The sequence below is a fragment of the Falco biarmicus genome, chromosome 5 (genome assembly GCF_023638135.1).
Source record: "Falco biarmicus isolate bFalBia1 chromosome 5, bFalBia1.pri, whole genome shotgun sequence".
NCBI classification, from domain to species: Eukaryota; Metazoa; Chordata; class Aves; order Falconiformes; family Falconidae; genus Falco; species Falco biarmicus.
Genome location: NC_079292.1, coordinates 12575435 through 12602375, shown reverse-complemented (window position 1 = coordinate 12602375; position 26941 = coordinate 12575435). Strand labels below are relative to the sequence as shown.

The following is a 26941-nucleotide window of genomic DNA, read 5'->3' as shown; positions in this document are numbered from 1 at the left end:
TGAACATGTTCAGACCACAGAAGCACAGTCACACTTTGTACCTTCTCACATCTCCCTTGAGCAGTTCCAGGCAGGTCATCCTTCTGCTCTGAGAAAGAGTTCCTCTGTCAGAGCACTGCAGTTCATCAGTGCAACAGTGTATAGGAGGAATGTCGTTATCTTCTTGTTCAGAAAGAAAAATTCATACTTACAATGACATTGCTCCAGGGAATAAAATTTTAAACAACCTCTCCCTGTTTCAAGATTACAAATAACTCAAATCTCTAAACTTCTTATGCTATGACTGCCTGAAATAATACAAGTTCACCTCGCGTATTTCTTACAGTAGCAAAAGCAATGCTGCTGTGAAAAGCAAGGCAGGATAGCCAGTAGCAGGCAAGTCCTATCCGTGGAGTTAATTGCACCTTTACAGCTGAAACATAATCAGAACTGTAGCTATGCAAAAAGCCAACAAATAATAATGACAGCTTAGCATCTGCAAATTGTTGGAGGCTGAGAGGATATTACCGGGTGCTGACCCTGTTTCAACACCTTTTCATAGATTATGTAGCTATATAATGTCAGAGGTTCTCTAGTCCTCACATTCAAAGCCAGACTACTTAAGTAGCCATCGAGTAAAAGTGGGAGGGGGGGGAGGTGTATGCATGTATATCTGGTATGTATGTGTGTGTGAGTGTGTGGATATTTGGAGAATTAAATAAACAAATACTGGCATGTTAACGTGCTGATGGCAATGCCTCTAGTCCAAAGCTGTGTTTTACAGCACTCTGTGCAGCTTTTTATGGAATACCTAGGTATAGGTCTCTTGGTGCTGTTTTAGACGAACTTGGGGGGAAAAAAAAAAAAGAAAAAAAGAAAAGGTTCTTTTTAAACTGGGATGTCTTTCCTATGCTAAAGATTGAATTCAGGGTAAGTATAATGGTGGCTCCTCATGCAGGTGCCTTGAAAGAGACCTGCAGGTAGTTCTGTCGGATTGTGTAGAGCAGCTACAACTCATACTGCATAATTTTATTCTGTGTGTGTTTTCCTGTGTTTTCTAGAGCACAGGTTAGAATGCATCATGGAAGGTGTCAGTTATAAATGCATAATTATTACCTGGAACTTCTTCCTAAAACAGAACATCAAAATGGCAAGATCAGACTGGAGATGACAGTAATCACTCCTGTTCTCATACTTTAATGTTTATTTCAAGTATTAAAAATCAACTAATATTTAGGCTAATTAAAAAATGAGCAGTGATAAGCTCAAGGTATCCATCTTAATAATATTTGCATCATCCTTGCTGAAAACAATACTTTTTTGGGGAAACAAGGGACCTTTACTTGGGAGACAGTATATTTGCCTCCAGAAAACAGTTATTTCTGTATGTATGAAATGTATGAATGTATGATGAACAATGAAATATGTATGTATGTATGAAAACCTAAGTTACAAAAATTGCCAATTTATTCCTCAAAACTTACTTTTTAAAAAGATGCTATTTATTTAAATTTACAAACATTCTTTTCTAAAATTCAGTATTACAATGTATAACATGAGCCATGCAGCTGGCTTCTATGAAGCAAAATGATGAAATCTCTTTCTAATGAACTTCCAAAATTATTTCCAACTCACAGATTTCTCCAAAATACCATTTAAAGCCCAGTTATTGATCATGAAAAATTTTTTTGTTATCAGTCTGCAACAAATTAGTTTTTTGGTTGCCTAATCATACAAGTCCTCTCTGCTTTCATAAAAAAAAAAATTGTACCTCTTCAAATAGTTAATTACAGTTACAAGATTCAAAATATTCTTGCAGTTATTACAGTTCGGTTTGGCTTTCACTTTTGCCTGCAAGTGTTTTATTTCTTTTCTCAGTTTCCTGCCCCGTAACGTTCTTTCTGGAATTTATGGTGTCATCTTGCCTCCAAACAGACTTTTATAGTATCTTTCTGCTCTCTGAAGTATTGTGGTAGGTTTTTTTCAGTTCACGTGAAGTGTTGCATTAACCAGCGTGTTTCTATTTCACAGTGCTGGGAGTCAGCCTTGAGACAAGAGCCACTGCCCCAAGGACAAGCTGGCCCCAACGGACCATTTTGTTTATTGTGACGCCTCCCCTTGCAGCTTCCCAGAGCCCTGGACCAAATCTGCTCCTCGACAGGTAAAGGTGTGTCCCTGGGGGAAGGCGATGAAGGTGAGGACTTGGAGCCTTCTGAGGATGCTGCTAGTGGTGCCTCACTTCATCCTGCCTCTGAACTCAGCCATGTCAGAGCACATGTCCACCTGCCCACCCACAGAGCTGCTGGGAAGTGAATAGATACCAGTTCTGGAAAATGCCGAGGGAAAGCTGAAGCTGCAAGACAGTAGACTTATTTATGATACCTGATATATATATATATATTTATGATACCTGCTATAAAATAGATATATTTTGATACCTGCTCTCCGAGACTCATTGCTGACTTACCTTTTACATTCACATCATTCTGGGCTGCACATGTTTGACTTTGAGGAACGACCATCCTTCCGCTCCTAGGCTTTGCGCTTCGAGTGAGGAGTGCAGCTGCGAGCTGACTCCAGCTGCCCTGAGGAGAATAATGGGAGCGGCCAGATTATGTGTCAGCTTTCCCCTTCGGTTTCTCATTTCCTGAAGTAGGTTGGTCACCTTTACATTTTTTTCCATTGTTTTCCATTTGAGTATCAGGCCACAATGGCTCTCAGGACGGGGTTTGCCTAGCCTCATGCTAACTTTCTAAGTCAGCTCTACCATTTGTTGGCTGGGCTGCCGAGGACATGCTAAAAGTGATGTCTGAAGCCAGCAGAATGGTTGCTCTCCAGATGGATCCGTCTCTCTTCATTGACTACCGACAGGATTTGACTAGTTTACATTACATATCAGGCTTTCACACTCTCAAAATTAGGTGAGGTGAATCTCATTTTCAGTAATTACAGGAGCTTGAGCTTTATGTTTTGAATTCTGAGGCTATGACTCTGTGCGAAGCAGCTCATCAACAAAATCCGGGGCCTGTGTCAGCTTAACAGCCCTGGTGGGTACCAACAGGAGGCAGATCAAAGCACTTGGTTTCTTCCGAGCCCCCTGCTCCCTTCAGAAGTGTTGACCAGCATCTTTTGCCTTTACCCCAGGTTTTAAGCCAAGAGCGCTCTGGGCAATCTTCTCGCTGTAACTATTTCAACAAATACCAAGCACAGGAAGGTTTTAGCTTTTGCATCTTACTCATGCTCACACTTCTGCTGGCTAGTTAAAAAAAACCGCATTACATCAAATATGGTCCTCAAATTGCTGAAAGGAGTTTTCTGTTTATTTATTTTAATCATTGCTTTTGCCTTACTTGTTATTCATAACATGCTTACTCATCACTGCAGTTTGATTGTTTAATATTGGCAGCATTTTCAGAAGGTTAGTAAAAATCTTCACCAGAATAGCCTTTGAAGACACAGCAGTATGAACCAAAGCTCTTATTCAAATTTTAACCCTAAAGTCCACCTACACACAGAAACAAAACCTGTTACCCTCCTTTGGCAGTACCTTGAGAGCAAGTAGATTATCCCACTGCAGACTACAGTCATGGGTTTTTTTTAACCTGGTATTTTGCAACGAGGATGCTGACTAACTCAGTGGAAAGCTGATAGTCTGCTAGTACATTCCCATAATTTCCCTTGAGGGATAAACAGATTCTCCCCAAATTGACTGAGAAAGCACGAGGTCTAGGAATTACACAGCCAGATACATGCAATAAATTGTAAAAACAATTAAGAAACAATTGTGCGCATGTGGGTGTGCAGTTCACACCCAGCTTGCATTAATTCAGCTTTTGAGACTTGAGTGACAAACTCTTGTGCTAACTTTGAATGAAAACATACTCCAAAAGAAACCTATATAGTCTTATATCTAAAGCACTGTATTATTATTAAGGAAACTTTATTGGTTCAGAAAAGATTTGTTTTCATGAGCTTCTCATTAAAACATGGTGGAACTAGAGAAAGGTTTTGAACACAGTGACAAGGATGATGTTAAAAAAAGAGACTAAACTGATTAATATTTGCCAGCTTGGAAAAGTGACAATGATGGGGAAATGTAAGAAGTACAAAGAAATGAAAGTATCACAGAGGAAAAAAAGTAAGGAAAAAATATTTGGTATGTCTAAAAATACAGGAGGCGAGATTAAACAAAATGACAAGGCAGAGGGGTTAAAACATACAGGAGGAAGTGCTGGAGGGTTTTTTTTTCTACACAGATTCTAGTTAAATGGTGGAACTCATTAGCAGAGGACACTGAAGGCCAACAGTATATAAAAGCACAAAGCATGGTAGAAAGAATGGATGGAAAAAATATCCATCAAGATCAGTGAAACAAAAGCCTGAGGAATCAGCAGTTGGCTACGAAAGTCCTCCAGCCACACTGTTGGAAAGTGGGCAGGAAAACTGGGGGAAACATCCCTGTACGTTTGCCTTGTTCTTGTGCTTCTTCCCCAAACATATGCTGTGGGTGACTGTCAGAGTTTGATGGTTTTTTTTGGAAATTTGTCCCAATCCAGTGTAGCAATTTTTATATACTTACAGAGTTGGTATCTCTCCCTGGATCTCTCCTTCATTGCTGTGGCCATTAATACCTTCTGAAGCTTGCCAGTGTAACCATACCTTCAAAGTGCATATTGTCAAAGCTGGTGAATTTTCTAATACTTCCCAGGTCCATTCTTTTCAAATTATCTATCAGGCCTTTGTCTCCACAAGTTAACTAACTTATCATATTGAGGACTATAATCTGTATTTCTTGCTACAAGCTTTCAGATATAATGAGACTTCCTCTTCACATGTGTTCTTTCTTAAACCTTATCAAAACAAAATGAATATTTTTTTGTGAGACAAATAGGAAAAATATATTTAGTGATGTTCTTGCCAATATTAAACAATCAAACTGCAGTAATGAGTAAGCATGTTATGAATAACAAGTAAGGCAAAAGCAATGATTAAAATAAATAAACAGAAAACTCCTTTCAGCAATTTGAGGACCATATTTGATGTAATGCGGTTTTTTTTAACTAGCCAGCAGAAGTGTGAGCATGAGTAAGATGCAAAAGCTAAAACCAAAACAATAAGCCAATGTTCAGACTTACAGAAGAAGGAAGTATGAGCAACTTAAAAAGCAACTGAGAACTGGTAAATAGAGAAAATAATAAATGCAAATAAATCACAGCTGCAGAGAGAATTAAAGAAAGTTAAATGTTTGATGATGTGAAATCTAAGTAGTTTAATTCTAAGTGTTAATTATTTCAAGTGCCTTTTGCAGCATGCTGAGTCTAGTGAAACAGTATGAATCACTGTCTAGCCTTAAATATGAACCATAATGGAGTTTATTTCAGTGATGGTGTCTGCTTTCCCATTTTTCTGCTAAAGCAGTCTTCAGGCACTGTTTATTTAAGGGGTTTGAGGCCCTTCCTCTAGCTTCTGCTTTGTCTGTGCAGCACAACAGCTCTTCTTTCACAAGCGTCTTCATAGCTGATTTTAAATATGCGGAAGTGCTATTTTTCATTCCCCTAAAGGGAAAAGCTGTCCTGATACAAATATCGATATCACTGGTTTATTATAGCTGCCAATAGTTTGGTCTCAGGATGGATTCATGCTGCACATAAAGCTGCAGCAACATTTAACAAGAAGCTGTGCTTCAGGTATTGGCTCCCACACTTATGGGATCTGGGCATTGTGATGCTGTTTGGTAAACTCAAAAAGCAAGGACAGCACTGAAGCTGAAGCACTTTTTTCTCATGCCTTGATTCACTACACAGTCACTGGTGATGTGCTGAAGGAATTGTTCAGATCCTTCAGGAAAAAAGAGGTTCTGTTGCTTTTTTCACTTTTTCTTGATTCATTTGGTCCAATAGAATACAGCACTTCTCAGTCCATGTTATTTATATACCAGAAGACTACAGGTGAAAGGATTAGTCAGACACACATACCCCAAACTTTCTCAGAGGTCAATAATAACATTCAGTTTACATTACAGCGAACAACTACACATAAAGAAGTCTTTTGTTCCTTATATTAGAAGTCTTTTCTTCCTTAAATTAGAAGCTTTCAACAATTTTATAAGAACTAAACCCCCGGCACAATTTGCTAGAATCCCTACATCTCAACGCAGTGTTAGTTTTTGTGGATGCTGCAGAGGAACTAATTGGCAAGTTTAGACTACTATTGCTTTTTAAAGCGCTGCTTAAGTGAGAGTATGCCTCCTAACTTTCAAACAGAAAGGAAGTGTTAGGAACTTAACTTATGGAATTGCTTACACCATTAGAAGCATAAATATTGACAAAAAAGATGGATTCTGTATTACAAAACTCTGTGTGTAAGAAATGAGCTATTATTTGGTCATGAAATGCAACACACATTTATGCCACCATGTTAATGATGTAGCTATTACCTCAGAATCCACGAGGTGGCAGTGTCATGATTTTCTTAGTATTGCACTCCGAAACATTAATTTTCTTTTAAAATATCTACGTGTCGCTGGGATATTTATCACCTCAGTTTTGAAAAGCTGGGGGAAGTATTTGAGACATCTCCTTAATTTCCAAAACCCAACAACAAGAAATTATTTTCCCAAGAAAAGGCAGAAACTGTTGTGTAAAGTTGAGGAGCTGGCTTCCTGTGAAGCATCTGTCATGGTCCTGGATGTTCAGTGCTGGGGTGCCCATTGAAGGCTTCTGAAGGATGCTAAATTCCGATGTGATCATATCCTGCACAGAAATCAGAACATCACACCCTGATATCAGCCAGTCCTCAGAAGTAAAATAAAAAATGAATGGCAATTTCTCCCTATTTCAGTTTTATTTAGAAAGCCTTGACTTTGTTATTTAGCAAAAATACTGCATGTTAGAGCTATGTTCTCTAATATCAGATCTCTTTAATAAAAAGCTCCTTATTTAGAAAGTGGAATACAAAATAGGCCCCTATGTTTGTGCAAATATATCTGCATTATATTTTTACAAACACTAAGAATGCAGAACCGCTAAGAATATCTAAAGGGAGAGATACCCTTGTCCTGTTCTAGCCTTCCCCTGGAAACACAGCATCTCTATTGCAAATGAAGGAAAAGGTCATAGTGACTTTAGCAAGTGGTTTCATTTGAATTCCCTGGCTTACAACACCCGCTGCAAGGCTGCTCATGGGCTGGTTTGCTCTGTCCCGAGGGCTGGGGTTGTGGCCATCACCCTGGCTGCTGGCTCTGTGCCGAAGCGGAGCCGGGTGGCCCACACAGAGTTGCCGTCACATTGCGAAGATTAATGTGATTGGATAGACCGCATCCATCAGGATCTGTCGGATTCCCAGGAGGATGATTAATTAATGTAATCAGATTTAAACACAGTGTATCAATCCCAATCTTTTCTACATCCAGTGTGAGTTTTCCTTCCTTATTCTAGCAAGCCCCTCAATAAACACCAGGGATGCGAGGCCATGGACATACAAAAGGAGTTGTTCTCTGCAGAGCCAGCATTGGGATTTCCTAGCCACCTCTCCGAGCAAGAGCTGCACAGTTGGCTAGCTCAACCTGTCACTTCCTTCTGAAACAACTGGTTAGGCTCTGTTGCAGCTATGGTCCTTTTCTTGAAAACCCGAATCTGTGCTTGTACCTCTTCCTTCTCTCCTGACCACCCCTCAATGTGATCTCTCCTGTTCCAGCTCTCCACATGCCTTTTAATCCCCTCCTCTGGTTTTCCTCCAAGGGTAATCTTACCCACACATGACACCTCAGCCATCGTCCCGGCTCTTTGCTATTCCAGATTAAGCTTGGTGATGAAGGCACCCACCTGGAGGTGCCTACTTGCAGGTGTCCACATGTGACCTGCGTGCTCAGGCCACACTGTGTGGAGGTGTGATTGATACCATTAACCAGCTCAGGAAACACACAGACATCTAAAATGAGTCTCAGCATCCACCAGACACACTTCACCCCTCTGAGTGAGCCTTCCAGCTTTATGAACATCCATCTCCAGCAGCCTGGTTAAGACACAGCTTTCAGCCTTCCTCAGAGCTTTGTCACCTGTGTCCTGCTACAAGCCTGAGGCACATCACCGCCTCAGACTGACCTCCAGATGCTCACACCTGGCCTGTCTCTAAACCACAGGTGCTGTCTAAGTGAGACCTCCGTAGCCTTTCAAAACCACCCCTAGGGATGCAGAGCAGTGGTGCTCAGCCCTAAGGCTGGCCAGGGCTATCGGGGCAGGCAGAACCAGCTCTTGAGTCCCTGCCAAAGGGACTATCCAGGAAAGAGGCATGTGAGGTTTACACACAAGCTGGTGAAAAAACATCCAGGTTGGATTAGGGAATCTCTTACTGGAAACTTTTAAGTTTAAAAATGGCAACCTGCTCCACATAAAGCAAGCGTCGATCAGACTACTGGAACTGCCAGGATATAGACAACAGAAGAGAAACAAGGTGGTCCATGAGCCAAAATCTCTGCCTCTCTTGGTGTCCATTTAAGAAATATCTCCAAAACTACTGTGGCAGAAATAGATCTGTAGTCCAAGGGTATCTCATTTGCCACCCCTTTAATGAAACATTAATGAATCACAATGAGAAAAAAACATCAGCAGTCCTGAGCCAAGGAACTTAGGAGCTGTATAAGTGTTGGGATGTTACATTTTTATCTGTGGATTTTGTCTGCTTTCTCCCTTGAAACAAAAATGGCCTGATTCAAAACCTCTTGGACAACACTGGAGATAACAAAACTTAGCAGGAATATTTCTATTGAGACCTGACCTAAATTAACTGGGTCTGAAATTTTCATTTGCCTAGGTGCTTCCCTCCTAGCACCCCAGGCAAACAAGTTGAGCTTTTCTTGTCTGACTGCCCATCTATAACTGAGACTCAGATAGGAAACATCCATATCTTGAATGTAGTACATGAAGAAAAATAAAGCAATTCATATTTTAGATGCACTGAACTACATTCTCAGATGCTTTTCCCTGTGCTGCTGTTTACTATAAAAGGAGACCAGGCTGACAAGATCCCCACCTTGAGCATCTCAAAGGCACACAAAGTAAGCTGGGTCTTGCCCAGGTGAGGGGAGAGGCCAGGTGGGAGCAAAGGCAAACGCACCCCTAACACAGAGGCCACCCCACAGTGGGGTGATGGGGCTGGAGACCTTCCTTTCCTTCCTAGAGAGGAGCAGCCTTTCCTTTTTATCTCCAGCCACACCTCTGCCCCAGCCACTCCCCTGACATGTTTGGGTTGAGATTAGGCCACTTCCCTGATTAATGCCAATAGGATGTGTGCAACGAGACACATCGCAGCCTTCTAAGATAGTTAACAGTTATTACATCATTATTGTCATTAAAGAGCACTAACACATACCAGAAAAGGTTTGCAGTACATTTGAGCTCTGAGAAAAGCATTAAAAACTACTTTAAGATGTAAAAGATCTGCCTAGGCTGGCACATTCAGAGGAAATTGAAAAACCCCAGCGAACGGCCTTCAGTGTAACTTCTAAGAGTTTCAAAGAACTAATCCTTTATTTCTCAGGGGACTGAGAGAACAGGCTGAAGTGGACTGGATGCTTCAAAGTGGCCAGATGACCTCACAAGCTGACTTGACCAAGGCGACCAAGGTGACCTCCTTCATCTGGTGACCAGGACGCTGAAGGCAGGTGATCCAAATAGCTCTGATTTCTTTCTTGTTTCTCAAGAAATGGTTGCAGACAAAAAACTCTGGATTTCAAAAACAAGCAGTTATGTAAGCAGTTGGCTAAGCAATGAAGTTACTAATGTATAGATTAACACCACCACATTGGCAGAAAGAATATTTGCAGAATTATCTTCATAACTCAAGGTCTCAGTTTCAAAGCTGATATTTTATTTTCATAAGGCTTGCATCCCTGATTTATTCAGGCATCATAAAAACATTTCCTTTAGGATTTTTGGACCTTCAGAAGTATAATTCTGCATTAGACCTACTTTTCTTCTTCTACTTCTCTAGAGGTTCCCTTCCTGTCTTACCTTAGACATGACAGTGGTTTTCTCTGTTCCTCAGTCCCTTGTCAGTAAAATGAAGCTAATAGCACTTCTCAGCAGTGGTTTTGGGGGAGGATTAAGACAGCAGGAGTTTGAGATGTTCTTCAGCATGTTAACATGAGAGACAGCCATAAGGGAGAAGAGCATATGTAAGAAAGAAGAAAGAAGGGGTAAAATCTTTCTTGTCTCTTAGTTGGGAGTCAAACTTTGGGAGCTAACGTGGGAGTCAATCAGAGCTGGATTTGTCCTGATGGTAATTGCAGCTTTTATAGGATCATTTAAATTGTCTGTCAAATGAAAATATTTCTGTATAATGAGCATGCTATTAAAAACACCCCTGCCAAACCGAGGGCAGACACAGTCACCATATCTATGAGGGCCTGGCAGATACCCCTGAGCTGGGTGAAGAGCAGCACATGATGCCTGAGCCTTCCCTGGTCCTCTGCAGCAGGCTGGGCAGGTAGGCAGGGCAAGTACTGTGATTTAACTTGGAAAAAAGTATCACCTTCCAGTTCCTCGCCTCTGATGTGCTCATTATACAGCTAAATCTCCTGAGCTGGATGTGTCTTGTCCTACTGGTCCCCTCTTTCTGGCTACCCAGTTCTTGTGGGGTGCTTTTGTTCCTTCTTAGAGATAAAATTAAATCCATGAAAAGGACTGAAATCAGGAAGGTGTTCTTACAAAACCCACGTCTTAACTTTGAATTTTGTCTTTGTTAAAAAATGCTCAGCAAAGAGAGGAAAGTGAAACATAAAATTACAATGCTGAAGTAATCGCTTTTGGTTTGGCTCAGTACTACCTAGAAATGCCTTGTTTCATTCAATTGCAAAGTGTTCCCAAACGCAAAGTTAAACTTCAAACATACCTGAGATCTTGCTGGTGTGTTAAATGTGCCTTCCCTCGGGATGCTACACCGCAGCTCCAAAGGAATACAAATGGTAACATTTTAATAATAGTACAAGGACACTGATTTTTACTTTTGTGTGTGTGTGTGTGTGAAGAAACATATTGCTATCAGTATAGATGTATTGTTAAGGGCACAAATATTTCCTGGCTACACATTATGGGTGTGCTTCTGCCTAATTTAAAATAATGGGATTTTAACGTTGACTTAATTCTCCATAGTATTAGATTCATAATCAGCACATGTGCCTAATTAAATTATGAAAGTTATTGAAAAGAATAATCTCCTATCAAGATTCTTATGAGTTGGGCTGTATCCTAAACCAGCCATATGAAACACAGCCTTTGGCAAATACCATACACTTACATCATTATATAATCAACAATGTTATTCTAAAGTTAATGCTAAAATGTCGATCCTTTAACGATAATGATCCAAATCCAGGCCTGACTTACAACAAATTGGCTTTGTCACAGAATACATTTCTCTATCTTTAAAAATTTCCCAAAAAAGTATTGTATATAAAATGCAACACATTCTAAACCACACCTGGGAAACCGCTCGTATTTAATGACATTAAGTAAAAAGCCACTAAAAGTTTTTAGAACTGTGTCCTCCTTCATGGGTGTGTAGAAGACAAACGTGATACGCTTATATGTGCATAAATGACCAGGTTTTTCAAATCAACAAATAATTCCACGGATAAGCCTCTAGAAGTGGTGAAAAGATGGCGATGAAACCTAGACACAGTTCTCCAAAACTAAGCATGCCAGCTAAGTTCCCACTAGAAACTACATCGGTCTAAGGTTTTGCCAAAGACCTCTGCTGTGCTAGTTATGGAGAGCTAAGATGCAGACCCTCAAGTCTGCAAACACTTGTGTATGCAACCGATTTTATTACCAAATATGTTCTGTAATGCTTCTCCTTTCTTTCTGCTTGACACCTGGTCAACATTATGCCAAGGAAATACAGGTCGATACAGGATCTACTTTTTCATGTATTCCCTGGCATCTTATGGAAGTTTTACAGTGATAATTTCTGTTCCTAAAGCACTTTCCCCTCTCTCTCAGATGTTGAAAAAATTGAGGAAAAATCCTTGACTTAATCTGGTAACAGGCAAAGTGCTATAAATGCAAGAAGTAAGCAAGCAGAAAATAAAAAGGCCTTTTTTCCCTCAAATGTCTCAGTTTCACTCCTCTGAGAGTGCTTACAGCAGCATTACCATAGGCAGTAGCACTCTGAGATGCTTTCAGGCAAAGGAGAAATCTGAAGGTGATGGTTCTCTTTCAACCTGCAGGAGCTCACCAATGGCAATACTTGTGCAAACGGCGCACTGCGGAGCTGCGTCGTGACCTACAATGATGAGCACAACCACTGCAAATGCCCATGGCACTTGGTGTCGCCAAACATTGGTATGTGCTTGACTTTAGGCATCCGATTATCTCTAGCAAAGCTTACGTGCTTCAAAGTAGGCTGAATCTGGACTGTGTTTGTTCACGTGTGCTCACACGTGGAATAGTACAGTCACACCCTTTCCCTGCTCACCAGGTGCACACATGGCTAGAGGCAGGATTTGTCCCTGTGCGTTTAACTAGGCAGATTTTTCTATTTCAAATGATCTGGCTGCTACAACCTTTGTAAACACAAACAGCAAACTGCAGTAAAAAAAGACCAAAAAACGACTGCATTTGAGTCACAGGAACTGGACTGAAAAGACTTCTAGAAACTTTCTAGCAGTTGGTCCAAAAATAATCCTGGAAATATCATAGTCAGAGTGATTTTACTACAAGACAAATACAACAGGTTTGCAGCCAAAATAAGGAAGGGAGGGGAATGCATTTAAAATGTACTGGAAAGAATGTCAAGAAACAGTTACACTTATGAGACCATTTTAAAACAGCTTTATGTGCGATAACAGTGAACATATGAATATAATACACAGCAAATTCCACACTTTGTAAATACCTGACTGTTTAATATCATCAGGTTCGTTTCCAGTTACACAAACAAATCTACTATGCCAAGGTGGCATGTCTATGCTATTGGGTTTGGGTTTTGCTGCTGTGCTTCACCTGAAGCGGTTCACAATCAGCTATGCTAGAAAAGTTCTCTACAGTGTGTGCTGGAAAGCCGAGAGCTACCGTGCTTGCATCCATTTCAGGGATGTGAGCATAAACCCATAAAAACCATTCAGCTTTCCATCCCCGAAATGATTTCTTGGTTTTGTAGGTTCAGAAACACTCATTCAGGGATTTAACATATTTCAGCACCCAGCAGGGAGGGAGGCAAGGCTAAGGTAGGGAGCAGTGCTGCAATCCACACCATCTCCTCCCAGTTCCCCTGCTGCTTCCCGGAGGGTGAGGTACCTCCTCAGTTTAAACTAACGTAAATCTCAGCTGCTGCGAGCCCACCCTCCTCCTCGGTCTCTGACCTTGTCCTTTTGCAGGCACTAGCACTCATATTACTGCATAGCAGATGGATTTCAAGAGCTGATCTCTCTGTAAACTAATTCTTTTGAGTGATTAATTTTTGCTGGATTCCTGAACTTCATGTACCAGCTTCCCATGTGGTCACCGAGGCTCTGGGACTAGCACAACAGACCCATAGCAATCCAGACTTCAGACGCGCTAACCCCATCCATATTTTTTCCTCCATTCTCAAGCAATCCAGCTAGTTGATGCCTGCACCATTTGGAATCGCCAGTTATGGTGTTTGTTTATAACCAGAAAGACAAATGCAGAGGAAAACTCCACCCAGTTAAAGGGCTTCCCTTTGCTCAGTCAATAACTAGAGAAAAGAAATCACCTGTGATCCTCAGTGCAATAAGTGGAAACACCTTTGGTTACTGTCTGTCTCTATACAAATGGAGAACCGCCCAGGGTAGCTTAATGGTTAGAGATTAGTGTTTCTACCTGTGGACTTCTATTTCTGACTTCGCAAGAGACTTTTGCAACCATCAGCTACAGGCTGAAATCTCTTCTGGTGTCATTGTTGACCCTCTTACAAACAAACCAAAAGTACTTACTTAGTTTGCAGAATCTATGGGCTTAGTTAATAAATGCCTAGATAATTAATAAATAGCCATAAAGCATAGTGATGATCAAATCTTTGGAGTCTGCAGATCTAAGTAGCAATTATGATATCTGGCCTGGTTTCCACAGAGGCAGAACAACCGCCACGGGCATGCTTTCTCAGAGCCCAATCCCCTAGTCAATACCGTCTGTCCCTGCCCACGGTGCTCTTTTTTTGAGCCCAGGAAAGACAGTGAAAGACAGATTTGTGGCAGAGTGACTTGAAGGGACAAAGTTGTCACAGGGAAATGTGCCTCAGGCGCAACCCCTTCCCTGAGCTGCCACTGGCATTTGCAGCCAGGCTGCCTTCCAGTAACCAAGGGTCTCCAGGAATTACAGTTACACATTACCCCAGCAGGCTGTTGCACTAATATTTTACCTTTGGATCACTGGTCTGTAAAGCAGTTGGGTTGGGTGGAACTATCTAAGGCTCTCTTTTTGTATATCACCTTCCAGGGAGACTCTGACTGAGCCAGTCAGTCCGTTTTGCAGAGTACTGTGGCAGAAGGGTACCAGCTACCCACCAGTACTAAGCTCGGGTCTACAGATCTTTGTCTGTGTTCTTAAGCATTAAATTAATTCCTTTCCACTGTCTTGCTCCTTGTGAAGTCATTTACTCATGAGTAAGCCCCGCTAAGTCAGAAGTCTCTGGAGTCTCACAATGACATTTGCGTTTTATATGAGCTCCCCAAGGTGTGAATGACTGCAGCAGAGGACAAAGAGCAAATCCACTGATGGTACCATACAGCTGTGGTACCGTACAGTATAGTGTGGTCCTGCAGAAACACGTAGTAGACCCATGTTTAATTCTGCAGGTTTTAAAAAGGTGGCTAGATCCAGATTTACACAGATATTTAAATATCTTCTCCTTACAGAAATCAAGTAGAAGCTGGACACCTAGCTGCATCTGGTCTTTGGACTCCATTTTCGTACCTGTAGTTATGATAAATCATTTCTTAGGCTCTAAGCACAAGTCTCAATCAAACCTACAGGACTGAACTGGGCCCCTTAGTTTGTTGGGAATGCACTACTGCCAACACATAGAAATACAAATTATCCTGTGTTTTCATTCCTCATCTTTACATTTGAAAGTTTAACTTAAACGTAGCCTTGCAATTCATTTTTGCAACTGTATGTCTGTATCCCTGGACAAGTGATAGTGTTTGCTCATCAGCTCCCTATCTCAAAACACGTCAGGGCTGGGAAGCCTGTGCCAATACTCTCCCTGGTGCGTTCCAGTTCTCTTGCAGAATAGATCACCCCGACAGACTCTCCTTAACACTTTTGAATTGTTTTTTCCAGTGCTGTCAGCTTTCTAAAATGTGCCACGCCGTCGTATTTATGCCAGATGCCTTAACAGTGCAGAGGACCAGCTCCTTTTAGACAGGCGAAGCAAGGAAAAGAAAAACAGGATGATAATTAAGAAGGTCATAGTTTCTTTTTCAACAGTTCCTGCACCTTAAAGGTGCTTCAGTACTCTGAGAAGTTGTTTGTGGGGCATACGTATCATTGCAAGCACAGTGAAGGCAGTAACCAAGGATTATCAAAACCCGGCTGCAGTGTAGTTGTCTCATACAGCTGACCTAAAATAACATGGCATCAGCATGGTCAAAATGGAAAGGAAACATCTGTTTCTCCTTTTTATGTTAGTGACAATCATTTGTTAGCTTTAGAATAGCACAGGCTGTCCCACTGATAACAGCCCGGGTGCTGGCCGTTCAGCCCAGGCAGGTGCACGGAGAACTGAGGATGGGCTAAGAACAGATAACACGCGGAGTTATCCTCATGAGGACCAACACCAGACTGAAACCTTTCCCTTTATCACTTTCTTTTAAAACTAGTAAGGCAGATTCTTCCAAATCTGGTGTAATTGTATAGACGCACACTGATTAAGTGATCACTAACTGAAGCCCAGCGAGCAGCACAATCTGTCTGTAACCGCGCTTTTCCCTCTAGGGGCTGACGCTGTGTGTGCTGCTTTTCAGTCTCCCTTTTCTAACTAATGCTGCGTATTAATTGAAGAAAAGGTCACTGAAGTAAATGGACAGATTGCCAGGGACTTCAAAGAAAGAGATCGGAGCATTTAGAACATCTGTATTGCTGGTTACTTTTCAGCAATTTTATCTTTCAGGGAGCAGGAGAAGCGACTGGTTTTATTTTCACTTGGTGTAATTTTTAGTGTGTTGCTAACATTGATGAAATGAGGAGGCAAGAAGTATAACCTCACCTGTGGTCTTACTGCGCCGTTCTTGTTGAAATGGGCTGACTTTCATGCTATCTGTTGTCAGCAAAAGATACTGCAGAATAAGAATTTCACGAGTTAAACACATAAAAGGTTACACGCTGCCTCGATCGCACATTTGTTTTTGCGGAGAATTGGCTTATAGCTAGGTTAGATGTCTTTATTCCTAGTGCCAAAAAGCCCATAGGAAGGAGAAGACAGATAAACAAGTTGTGAAAGCACTGCTGATGCAGGATAGCATGGCTAACTGCTTTTCAAAAGTATTTTGTTCTGATATACAGCTTTGTCTATATACACGTCATGGTGACATCCCAGGCCTAAGCCAAATGCATACAATACTTTATTTAATAATTTTCCTTTCAAAATGTTTTGATGTAAGGTCTGACATTTTTCCCATGGTTAATCATGAAACTGGGCAATGTTTCTTACAGTGCCTCGGACTTTACTCATGCAAAACATTCATCGGTTTAAATGCTATGATTAAGGGGAGCAGAGCTGGGGCCAAAAAAGGAAGCATGCAAAGGGAAAATAGATGTCTCCAATAACTTCCATTGGAATATGGAGCCTTTCACTTAAAATCTGGTTTAAATCAGTAGCTGCTGAAACTCATTACCACAAAAAAGATGGGTCCTCTGGTGCAGGCCCCGGTGGTGCAACTTGCAGTCTCTCAGCAGCCCCACAAGCGTACATGGCACTGCTTGGTGAGTCAGGTTCTCAGCATCTCAGAAAAACGAAGACACCATCTACTTAGGAAACCTTGCAAGGGAGAGACCCCAACCCGTGCCATTCAGTACCCTGTTGGAAGCACACGGGGCGGGGGGAAGGGGAGGGGATAGTTATTTCATGGTCTGTGTGGATTGAGGGCATTTACTCAGAATTACGCATGGACAGCCGTTCAGAGCTCAGCCAGCACTGACACTATGTCAGGAGCAATACGGGATGAATTTGTCTGCTGCCACACAACCGGTGGGGTCCGGGGCAGGCCTGGAGGTGCCCCGGTCCGGCCCTCCGGGGATGAGGCTTTAGCATCAGGCAGCCGCAGACACCTGATGTGCCCAGGGGCCGGGTGTGCCCGCGCGCCGCCGGTACCCGCTCGGCCCGAAACCGCCCCGACGCTGGGTGAGGGCCACCGAGGGTCCCCCCGTGGCTTTTGCCCGTCTCGGCAGCGACAGCCACCCCTCCCGCCCGCAGGCTGGGCGAGCCTGGCCGGGAGGCACGGGGGGAAGGAGGGAGGGGAGAGGGAGGGAGAGGAGGAGGCGCCCCCTCCCTCCTTTCCCCCGCCGCGCACCCGGGCTCCTGCGATGTGGTGAGTCACAGGCAGGTCAGGACCGCGCCAGAGGGGCGGAGGGAGCCGCGGGGACCGGCTGATTTACCGCTGGGAGCCGCCACCAGCACGGCGGAGGCGCCGGAGGGAAGGGCGCGCAGAGCCGCCCCGCAGCCCAGGTGCCGGGCGGGAGGCCCCTGCCCGCCGGGGCGCGCAGCCCCCGCCGCCCCCAGGTAGGGACGGCAGCGGGGGCCGGGGAGGCTGCGCCCGCGGGGGCTGCGGGGCGGGGGGAGCGGAGCGGGGTCGCGGAGGTGCGCCGGGCTGCGCCCCGCTCCGCCCCGCCCCGCCCGGGCTGGGCCGGGCGCCTGGGCGAGCACCGCGGGAGCCAGCCCGCCGGCGTGCAGCGCTCGCCCCTCCGGCGGCGGTGCCGGCGCGCAGCGCGCTCCGCTCCGGTAAGGGCCGGCGGCCGCAGGGAAGGACGGGGCGAGCCGGGGGACGCGGGGAGCGGGATGAGCCCGGCGCGGGGGAAGGACGGGGAGCGGCCGGGGTGCCGCGCCGTGCCCCGCCCGGGAACTTCGCGGGAGCGCGGCGCCCGGGGCCGCCGCTGCCCTCCCCGGGGCCGGCAGCCTGCGCGCCGGGCGGGCGCCGCGGGGCAGGTGAGCCGGGGTGCGGGGCCGCCGGCACCGGGCCGCCCCTGCCCGCCCGGGACCCGCACGGCGCCCGGACCGGAGGACGCCCCGCGGAGTCGCTGCCGCGGGCAGGGCAGGGCAGAGCGGGCAGCGCTCCCCGCAGCCGCCCCGCAGCCTCCCCGCAGCCGCCCCGCAGCGGAGCGCGCTGCCCCCGCCCGCCCCTTCCCGCTCCGCGGGCGCGGTAGGAGCGCGCAGCGGAGCTGGCGGCGGCAGCGCCCGCGGCTGCTTGCGGCGGGGCTCTCCGCAAGCGCAACGTGGAAGTTCCAACTCGGAAGCGGTGGCTGCGAGGTGCGGGCGTGTGGTGGCCAGCCCGGCAGCTTGCCGTGGGGCTGAGGTCTGGGGGTGAGCCCGTGGGGTTCTCCAAGTTGGGGGGTTGTACGTCGTGGCTGCACGGCGTTCACAGTCTTCCTTGCACTCACGCTGCGGTTTGGGCTTTTTTTTTTTTTTTTTCCCATTTTCAAAAGTAGAATTTGCTTAAATGGCAAATAATTCGCACTGTATAATGGCATCCCACCACTGTTTCCATGTCCGCATTAAATTAGGTGGTCTTTGGTTTTATAAATACTAAATGCATTGCCTTAGAATTTGGAAGTTTTGCCCATATATCTTAATATAGGGATTAATAGTCAAGTAATAGTGATATTTAACAAACTGCGCATTTGTAACCTGTAGGAGGTTATTCAAGCTGCAATGCATGTTTTTTCCAGAGAGCCTATGCCATGTGTGGTGGTTCATTTGTTTTCATCCTACAGGTGCTTTTTGCATTGTCTATCAGCAGAGAGAGGATGGTGTCTTTTTTTTTCTTTGTCTTTTTTTTTTGTCTTTTTTTTTTTTATGAGATCTGAGACGTTTGGATTCATAATCGGGCAAGATAAAGTGTCTCACATGTGCCTCTGAGAGCTGGTTAAATGTTTACAGATCATACACTGTGAGAGCAAAAAGCTAGCCTTTGGCAGGAGCTGCATGTTGAAAACTAAGTTAGGGAATGACTGTATCGCTTGTTCTTTGTGTGCCCAAATCCTTCTTCAGCACTGTATGATTCTTTTTCTGACTGTTTTCTAATATAAACTGAATCATGTGGAAAAAGGAATATTTTGTAAAACATTAATCTCTATTTACAGAAAAGAGAGTCAGTTTCTTTGCCTTTTTGGTGGGGAAGGAATGAATTATCTGTCTTTATCCTATATGGCTTTTTTTTCTCTGCTTTCCCCCACCCCCTTCCCCCCCGGTAGCCCCTGGGTAAACTAAATTGTTCATGTTGTGCCTGGAGAGTGGTTGGTGGAGGTGTCACTTGCTCAGAGGAGGTGGCAGTGCAGCCTATGGGTGGACAGGAGCATACTGCGTCAGGACAAACCAGCCAGAAAGCCAAAATTCAGCAAAGGTTCAATGAACCGCTTATGAATGGAAAACTGAGTGGCAAATGTTGTCCTCCCAGGACTGCCTTTCCCATCCTGACTTTCCTGCATTTATAGTTTTCTGGTACCTTAACTGATGACCCGTAACCTCTTCCTGCTGGTCCAATACAACTGAAGGGGCCAACCCACCTACTCTCAGTTCTTCTGTGATCTGCAAGTGACTGCTCTGTATTTTTCAACTTAGGCAGCAGGCTTTCAATTTCTCCTCTCCCAAAACTGGCTTTCAGGACTCCAGAGACTAACTGGCACAGCTGGTTGCAGTGCAAGAGCAGCCTTGCCTTTAGAGCCGCAAAGGGAGCCTGATGCCGGCAACACGCTGTGCTGGGGCAGCCGGAGAGCCAGAGCTGCAGTGGTGGGAGTCCCAGACCTCTGGCTGATCTGCTTTGCACCACGACTGCTTTGCGGTGGTGATGTGTCTAGACTTTATTCGCTTCAGGCAGAAAGCAAGGAGAGATTCTGCATCGCCATGTGTGTTGGTGGAGTATCTAGTGTAGGGGAAATCCTGCTTGGGCGCTCTCAGCAGTACAGAAACACACATCATTTCTTGAATGAGAAAGCAATAGAATAGCTGAGCCGTGTTCTCTGAAACTACAGGAGCGCGAAACCCAGAAGGGAGTTACCGGATCTGTTTGGCGCAAAAGAGAAGGAATGGTTTGCTTGCCCTGTGTTACTTCAAACAAACCTTCCTAATATTTTGGGTGGCAGCCACACTTTCGTGGCAGGTTCCTGTGAAACCCTTCTGTCCAGGTTTCCCACATCTCCATGGCTGCCTTGCTGGCTGACCTTCGAGACAGTGGCACAATTTTGTGTTTCATTAGGCTGTTACCCTCGGCCAAGCCATCAACCTGTGCATCTTGTCTGCTGCGGCCACAGCCTGTGATTTTGCCTCCCATGCGAAGGCTGTAGCTGGTGATTAAACCCATGCAGCTCACCACCCGTGGTCAATGCTGCGTGGTTCCAAGCAGCACTCCATCACTGAGGAGGCAGGACCATGGTCCCACAGGGGACTCTGGATGGCACCTCTTTGCCACAGCCAAGCCAGGAAGGTTTCTGTTGTTCTCTCCTTGCAAAAACATTGTGTTTTTCTCAGCAATGTTTTTAACAAATCTATATCTCATACATAGCGACCGATGCAAACACGTTAGCAGAAGCCATTTTTAAATCAGTTTCCTTACCCAGGGGAAATGTAGTATAGACAGGGCCTTCAGGAAACGAATAATTAGGTGACCTTTTTCCCCCCAGAATATCAGGTCTGTTTTATGTAGAGCTGTTTGAAGTCACACAAATTCTCATTACTCTCCAAATCTCTAACCTTGCCTTGTTTAAGATACCTTTTAGGAAATCAAATCAGTGTTTCAATCTAATTTCCAAAGGCATTCAAACACATGGTATGTGTGCTAACTTGTTTCCTCTAGCATTAACAAATCTAGCAAATTGCCAAGCTATTTGCCTTCAGGAAAACTATGATGTTGTACAAGAAGATAAAGTATTGTTTTCCTCCAATTTTAAACATTAGAAAAATAAAGGAGAGGCAAAGTTATCAGACCAAATTGGTCTAGGATATAACGCCTTTTGAAGGAAGCAATGTTCCCAAGTAGATTGCCATTTTTTTTGATCTGTTCTGAGACTTTCTAGTTGTGCTGTGATCTTTTTCAGTCACTTGATGCGGCTGGATGCTGACCGACTCCCCTCGGCTCAGATGGACTTCCCTTGAATTAGTTGCGATTGAGTACACCAAATATCAGAGTGAAAACAGAAGCAGAGATAAAGAATTTGAGGGGATTATAACCCTCAGATTTTAAGGAGAGGCTGTGTGCATAACCTAGGCGCAGGGTGCATGCGGTGCAGACAGGGAGGCGAATGGATGCCCTGAAACCCCTCTCCTCTGTCTGTCCCCCGGTGCGCCAGTCTCTGGGGATGCAAATGCCTCGGAGCATTTAATTTTTCAAGCAGGTGTCAATAAGAGAAGAGTTTCTGTAATGCTGAGGAGTTTAATAGGCTCAAAATGCTTTTGTTGTGCATCCTACAGCTCTATGATAGTCTCTTCTGCTTGTCCCAAGAAAATGAATGTGCAATCGGCAGCAGAAGGGATCTTGTTTGAATTCATGATAAATTTGGTTGGAAATACATGCAAAAGGAAAATTGCTGAATGCTTTCAGAAGATTTTCATTTTGCTCAAGTGTTCACACCATGGCCATCACCATGGTATTTGATAGCTATCCATTTTGTTGTGTACGTTGTGGCTTTAACCTCTCTTTGAAGGGTCACATTGGCATATCTTTTTTTTCCTCTAGTCACAGAGAAATAACAATATCTATATATAAGTTGCTTTACTGTAGCTCCTTCATTTTGACATTTATCCAACTAAATAGTATCAGAATCTTTTTGACATGTACGGGTATCATTTCTGCGAAGAATCAGTGACCTAGCTTGATAAATTTAAAAAATCAGCAATATAACTAAATATGTGACATTTATTGAAATTCATTCTTTGCCATGGAGCTATTTTCTTTCAAAAATATTAAGAATAGTAAGGGATTGCAGCTGCAATTTGATTAAATCTAGAGTTGTTACCATTTGCCTTCTGAAAAATTGATTCTCTCCCTTCCCCATCCCCCAGCTTGACATGCTTATTGATTAAAAAAACTGTGCTGGCCTAAGCCAGCATATATTTGTTAGTGTTTGTGTGCTTCCCATGCAAGTTCGGACAGGCTTTCGACCGTGGAAGCCAACTCTATTCCTAAACTATTGGAAATGGTAAGGTTCCTTAGCAATTGTTTTAAACTATATGATGACACATCTTTGAACCCCATTGTACGAAGGAAAAATACCTTCTGACTGGAGAGAGATTTCCTGTTTATGTGTGTGTTTGCTGGAATTAAGCCTTCCCCTGTGTGTTGGCTGGGTATTATTTTTTTTTTTTTTTTTTTTTGTAATCCAAAATGGCAACATGGCAAGTCACCTCCAGTGTTTATTTTTTGGACAGGATACGGGTCTTTTATGTTCAAAATAGCATGGCTCTGGAGTTGATGATGAAGCATAGGGCCCTCTCAGTTACACTTCTACAAGCAGATTCAGTTAATTGAGGTAGCACAGTTATAAAGACAGCTAGATTTAGGCAACAAGTAATTAACTCCTATTGACAATTTCATACAATGTAAGTTGTTCACTTCCCACACTGGAAGTTTTGGCTTCAGGCAGATGCTCTTTCAGCGTAAGGATATGAAATTTGCCAAATGTGTAATTTATTTTATAAAATGGCTAGAAGCATAGCTTTGGTTGTGACTGAAGAGAGTTCCATTAAATCTTCTGATTCTCTTTATAGACTAAGAGTAGCCCAACAGGTGGCTTCCAGGCGAGAACCCAACTGCCGGAGGACTGCATGTAGTACCCGAAGGGCTTTCAGCTGTATAGATGTGGGCAGGTGACCGAAAAATAAAGCATATATAATAGTCCTGCCTCGTGGTATCTGGGGTGCCTAGGTCTGTGACCTTGTAGCATGCCTCTGCACCCTACGTGCTGCAGCTGATCCCCCTTCACAGGGGAGAGCTGGTGTTGTGAGACTCAAAAAGGCATTTTTCCTATAGCAGCGATGAGGCTGGACCACCCTGAATTTAGGCAGTAAAGTTATAGTTATTTATTAAATGCAATGCTAAGGTTTCTGGTTTGCTTCAAATGATGCTCATTTTAAACAACTGTCTGGGACTGGGAGAAACCTGGACTAATAGACTGATTACGCCGAGCGTTTGTCAGGGCTGAGAGCCACATGGCCCTGGTGTGGGTTGTCTGCACCCAGCCCCAGCTGTGCGGGCTGCTGCCCCTGCCCACATCTGGCAGAGCATTGCCCTCAGCTGAATTCCAGTTCCTCTATCACCCACCACAAGGGCTCAGACCTACAACACATGTGGGTTTTAAGCAACTTGCTTTTTATACCTCCTTTTCTGGTTGTGCTGCTTGCCTGGTAGGAACCGTGAGCCAGCCAGTGGCTTCATGGTTGTTCTGGGGAGTTTTGCCACTGACTTTTCATGGACGCTGGGTTTAGCTCTGCATGGTATTTGCAAAATGGATTTTCTCTCCTTCAGCTTTAATAGAAGATTGAGATATCTTTTTTTCCACATGAAAATTTGATCATTAATATTTGTATGAATTGATTGCTCCTGCAGGAACTATTTATTTTTGTATAAATTTTGTGGAAACAGAAAGCCTTTCTGAGTATATCTAATGAGCAGATGAAAACAGTTAGCAGTTACAGTTAGAATCCCAAAGTTGCATTATCTCCTAAAATAAGCAGAAAATAAGTTTCTTTGTGTATTTTTTTTTTAGTTTGTTTGAGATGGATGCTGAACCTCACCTTTCATTTACTTTGCTTTTTCCATATTGAAACTGTTCTGGCTAGCACAGTTTCAGGCTTGGTAGAGGTCTGTTGTGCCATGTGAATGCCTAGAGAGATATGTGGGGTTTTGCTGTTTTGTCTTTAGCTTTATGATGAAGAAGAATGCTTTTTGGATTGGTTGGCCCAGTCACCAAAATGTCCCACCCCTGGACGTGTCCGGGGCCAGGTTGGATGGTGCTTTAAGCAGCCTGGTTTAGTGTCCCTGCCCATGACAGTGGGGTTGGAACTAGATGGTCTTCAGGGTCCCTTCCAACCCAAACTATTCTATGAAAATTTCAAGACCATTAAGAATGTTTATTAAGACACTGGAATTTGTTTCTCCCCCTCCGTGGATGATCCTATGAGGATAAAGGTAGCAGATTTCCAAGTAACTCCAGCCTTTGAGAAGCTTCCCAAATCTGTGAGTTGTCCCAAATGCATGAAAAGAAAAGAAAATGTTTTGCTCTGTAAAACTGAAATAACTTCACAAGCTTTATCTGTCTTCAGATATACGCTGGGGTAACTGGGGCTTGGATTTCTATCTTTAAGACTGTTTTACAGCCAGAATTGTATTAGGATTTCTGTTATGGGAATTATATATCCTTTTATCTTTATTATATTTCCCTGTATCTGTTATGGGTGTTATTGTATCATTTTCATGTGTCTTCATGACATATGTCTTCTCATCCAAAAATACCAAATTCTGTTAGTTAGGTCTGAGAAAGCAGAATAAAGCAGAGAGAGACAGCTTTGCTGAAGACAATGAAAGGTGTTGGTAGTTGAATTCATGTCTAAAGTTGATTAATTGCTCTTTCCTAATGTCATTGAAAATGTTAAATGAATTACTGGAGTTATATTCAGTTTTCCTGTCTACTTCTGGAAAGTGGGTACTAATTTCAAATGTTATGTATTACTGTCCTGCAAAACCTTTGCTTAAAGTCTTTAAGTTTATTGCTTTTGCTCTTTGGATTAGAGGCCAGTATTTTTCCTGGGGAAAAATGATTCTTGTTAATCCTTGGTATTTGATATCATTCTTACAAATGCCCAAAGCGGCACTAAAAAAAATAAAATAATACAATCACAATATTAATAATGCTTTAAATAGTCCAATACTGTTTGCATTCTACCTACTCCAGTGAAGCAGTGAGCCTGTATGGAGCTCCCTATGTGATTAAGCACTTTTGCATCAGAGACTATAATCCAAATTTCACCCTGAAAAATGTGTTTACCATCCATTCAAATCAGTGGAAAATGTGCATGTTTGAAGATGCAATTTAGCCCACAGTAGATGATTGAAAACTTCATCTCAACTGTTGCTTAACCCTTCTGACGAAGGAAAACTTTGGCATCTGCTTTGCTGTTGCCCTCCCATACGTGTTCAAGGACAGAGTGCAGAGTTTTATCCTTGTTCGTGTTTGCAGTGCTTCAGAGTAGTAAATGGGGGTGTTGCCCCAGCCAGGATGTAGGTCCCTTTTGTTAAACTCGGGGTGTCTGGATACAAGTAAGCTGTGTCACCTTCAGTGGAAACTATGAAAGTGCTGAGAACAGGTAGACGACCCGCACTTGTACTATGGCTGTATTTCTATGCTTTGCTTTGTCTTCCTCACTTCCTAGTGTTTAGTGTTTATTAAGTATGTTGTAGTCAGAATCTGAAGTCGCCAAATGTCTCCTTTTCCTGGTATTGCAAACACTGGCCTTACATATGAATCACCAGAGAACATGGCATGGTGGCAATATTTCACCGTTTCCTTCTGCCTTCTCAGAGGATTAAAGAGCTCTTTGTCTGGGAAGGTCCTCTCCTATGATATTCCCCACATCTTCCCAGGACTCCACCTTGGCTCGTCAGTCAGATTTCCTCAGCGGGAAAATGCTGTTGAATCTACCCAGCATGAGAACTTTACTGTTAGCTTTTGAACTATCCTACGAAATTTAATGTCAGTTATGTTCATGCTTCAGTACTGCAGTATGTTAAAACCCCATTACATTTTATCTTCCATTAAATCCCATAGAATTTAGTTACCACTCTTTGCATGAAATTCCATTGGATTTGTGTCCTTTTTATCCTGATCTTACATATACAAAAGAGATGGATTGCAAGGCAGGTCCATTTGTGAGAAAGGGATGATTCCCTCCCTCTCCTGGTTATAGTCAGAAAGGCCTGACCAACAGCAGTTAGCTTTTCCTTTTTTTTTTTTTTCTTTTTTTTTTTTTTTTTTTTCTTCCCCCCCCCCCCGGATAGCTATGTCAAGCTACACACAAGGAGGAGCTCTGAATGCGGAGCATGCTAATAGAAGTTGGGAGAGATGAGAACCAGACAGGAGGTAGGTAAAGTCAGCACAGAGTGCATGAAATCACAAAAATCATTAATGACTTTGTGACTGCAGAACTGGATCCCATGTGTTCTCCTGCAGGACTGAAAAGGGAAAAGATTGTGCATGGTCATTACCAGTCAGAAAGACTGTTTGCTAGTTCTCTGGAGTTTTCTTTCCTACTGAAAACACATTTGCAAAAATAAGTATGTTTGTTCTTCTTCAGATGTAAGCTGCCATGATAAAATCAGCTGGGAGAGAGCTCAGAGACATCTTTGCTGCTTCCTGAAAATTGCTGTGTGGTTTTTTTGTTTGTTTTCAAATTGAGAGGTTTTCATATAACATGCTTTGAAAGAACTCCTTTTATGCAAATAATACCATGCTTCTCTCATAAACTAAAGACAAGCCGGGCCAACCTCTGCCTGCAGATAAGCATGAATGGCTTCCAGAGTTCCCCTGACTGAAGGGAGGGCTTCTTGCTCATCTGAGGAGAGTACAGGGCCCAGAATCCCTGGAGGGCACAAAAATAAGGTAACAACCGGTGAATTGTTTTCACAGTACAAAAAGCCTTTCAGGAAGCAGCAAGGAGCATTTAAGAGGTGGCTAAAGAATAAGAAAGTACCCCTTTCCCTTCTAGAGAAGGCAAATCTGGAGGTAGGTTATTTACTGAG

General features: G+C 43.5%; 1 protein-coding gene and 1 long non-coding RNA gene across 4 annotated transcripts in view; one reads left to right on the top strand and one right to left on the bottom strand.

Annotated features, from left to right (window-relative positions):
• Positions 1-9415: 9415 nt before the first annotated feature.
• Positions 9416-10925, bottom strand: LOC130150780 (uncharacterized). The gene is made up of 3 exons (XR_008822386.1): positions 10870-10925; positions 9990-10106; positions 9416-9701 (listed from the first exon to the last, which is right to left on the bottom strand). It is a non-coding gene; the product is annotated as an uncharacterized LOC130150780 (long non-coding RNA).
• Positions 10926-17568: 6643 nt separating this feature from the next.
• The window catches only part of MET (MET proto-oncogene, receptor tyrosine kinase), a 90980-nt gene continuing 81607 nt past the window's right edge, over positions 17569-26941 (top strand). For 2 of the 3 annotated variants that reach the window (XM_056340647.1, XM_056340646.1), the window contains exon 1: positions 17569-17718. The gene's annotated coding sequence lies outside the window, so the exon portion shown is untranslated. Of the gene's footprint in view, positions 17719-17805; positions 17938-26941 lie in introns of those variants that run through there. The other variant, XM_056340648.1, reaches the window with a different exon arrangement.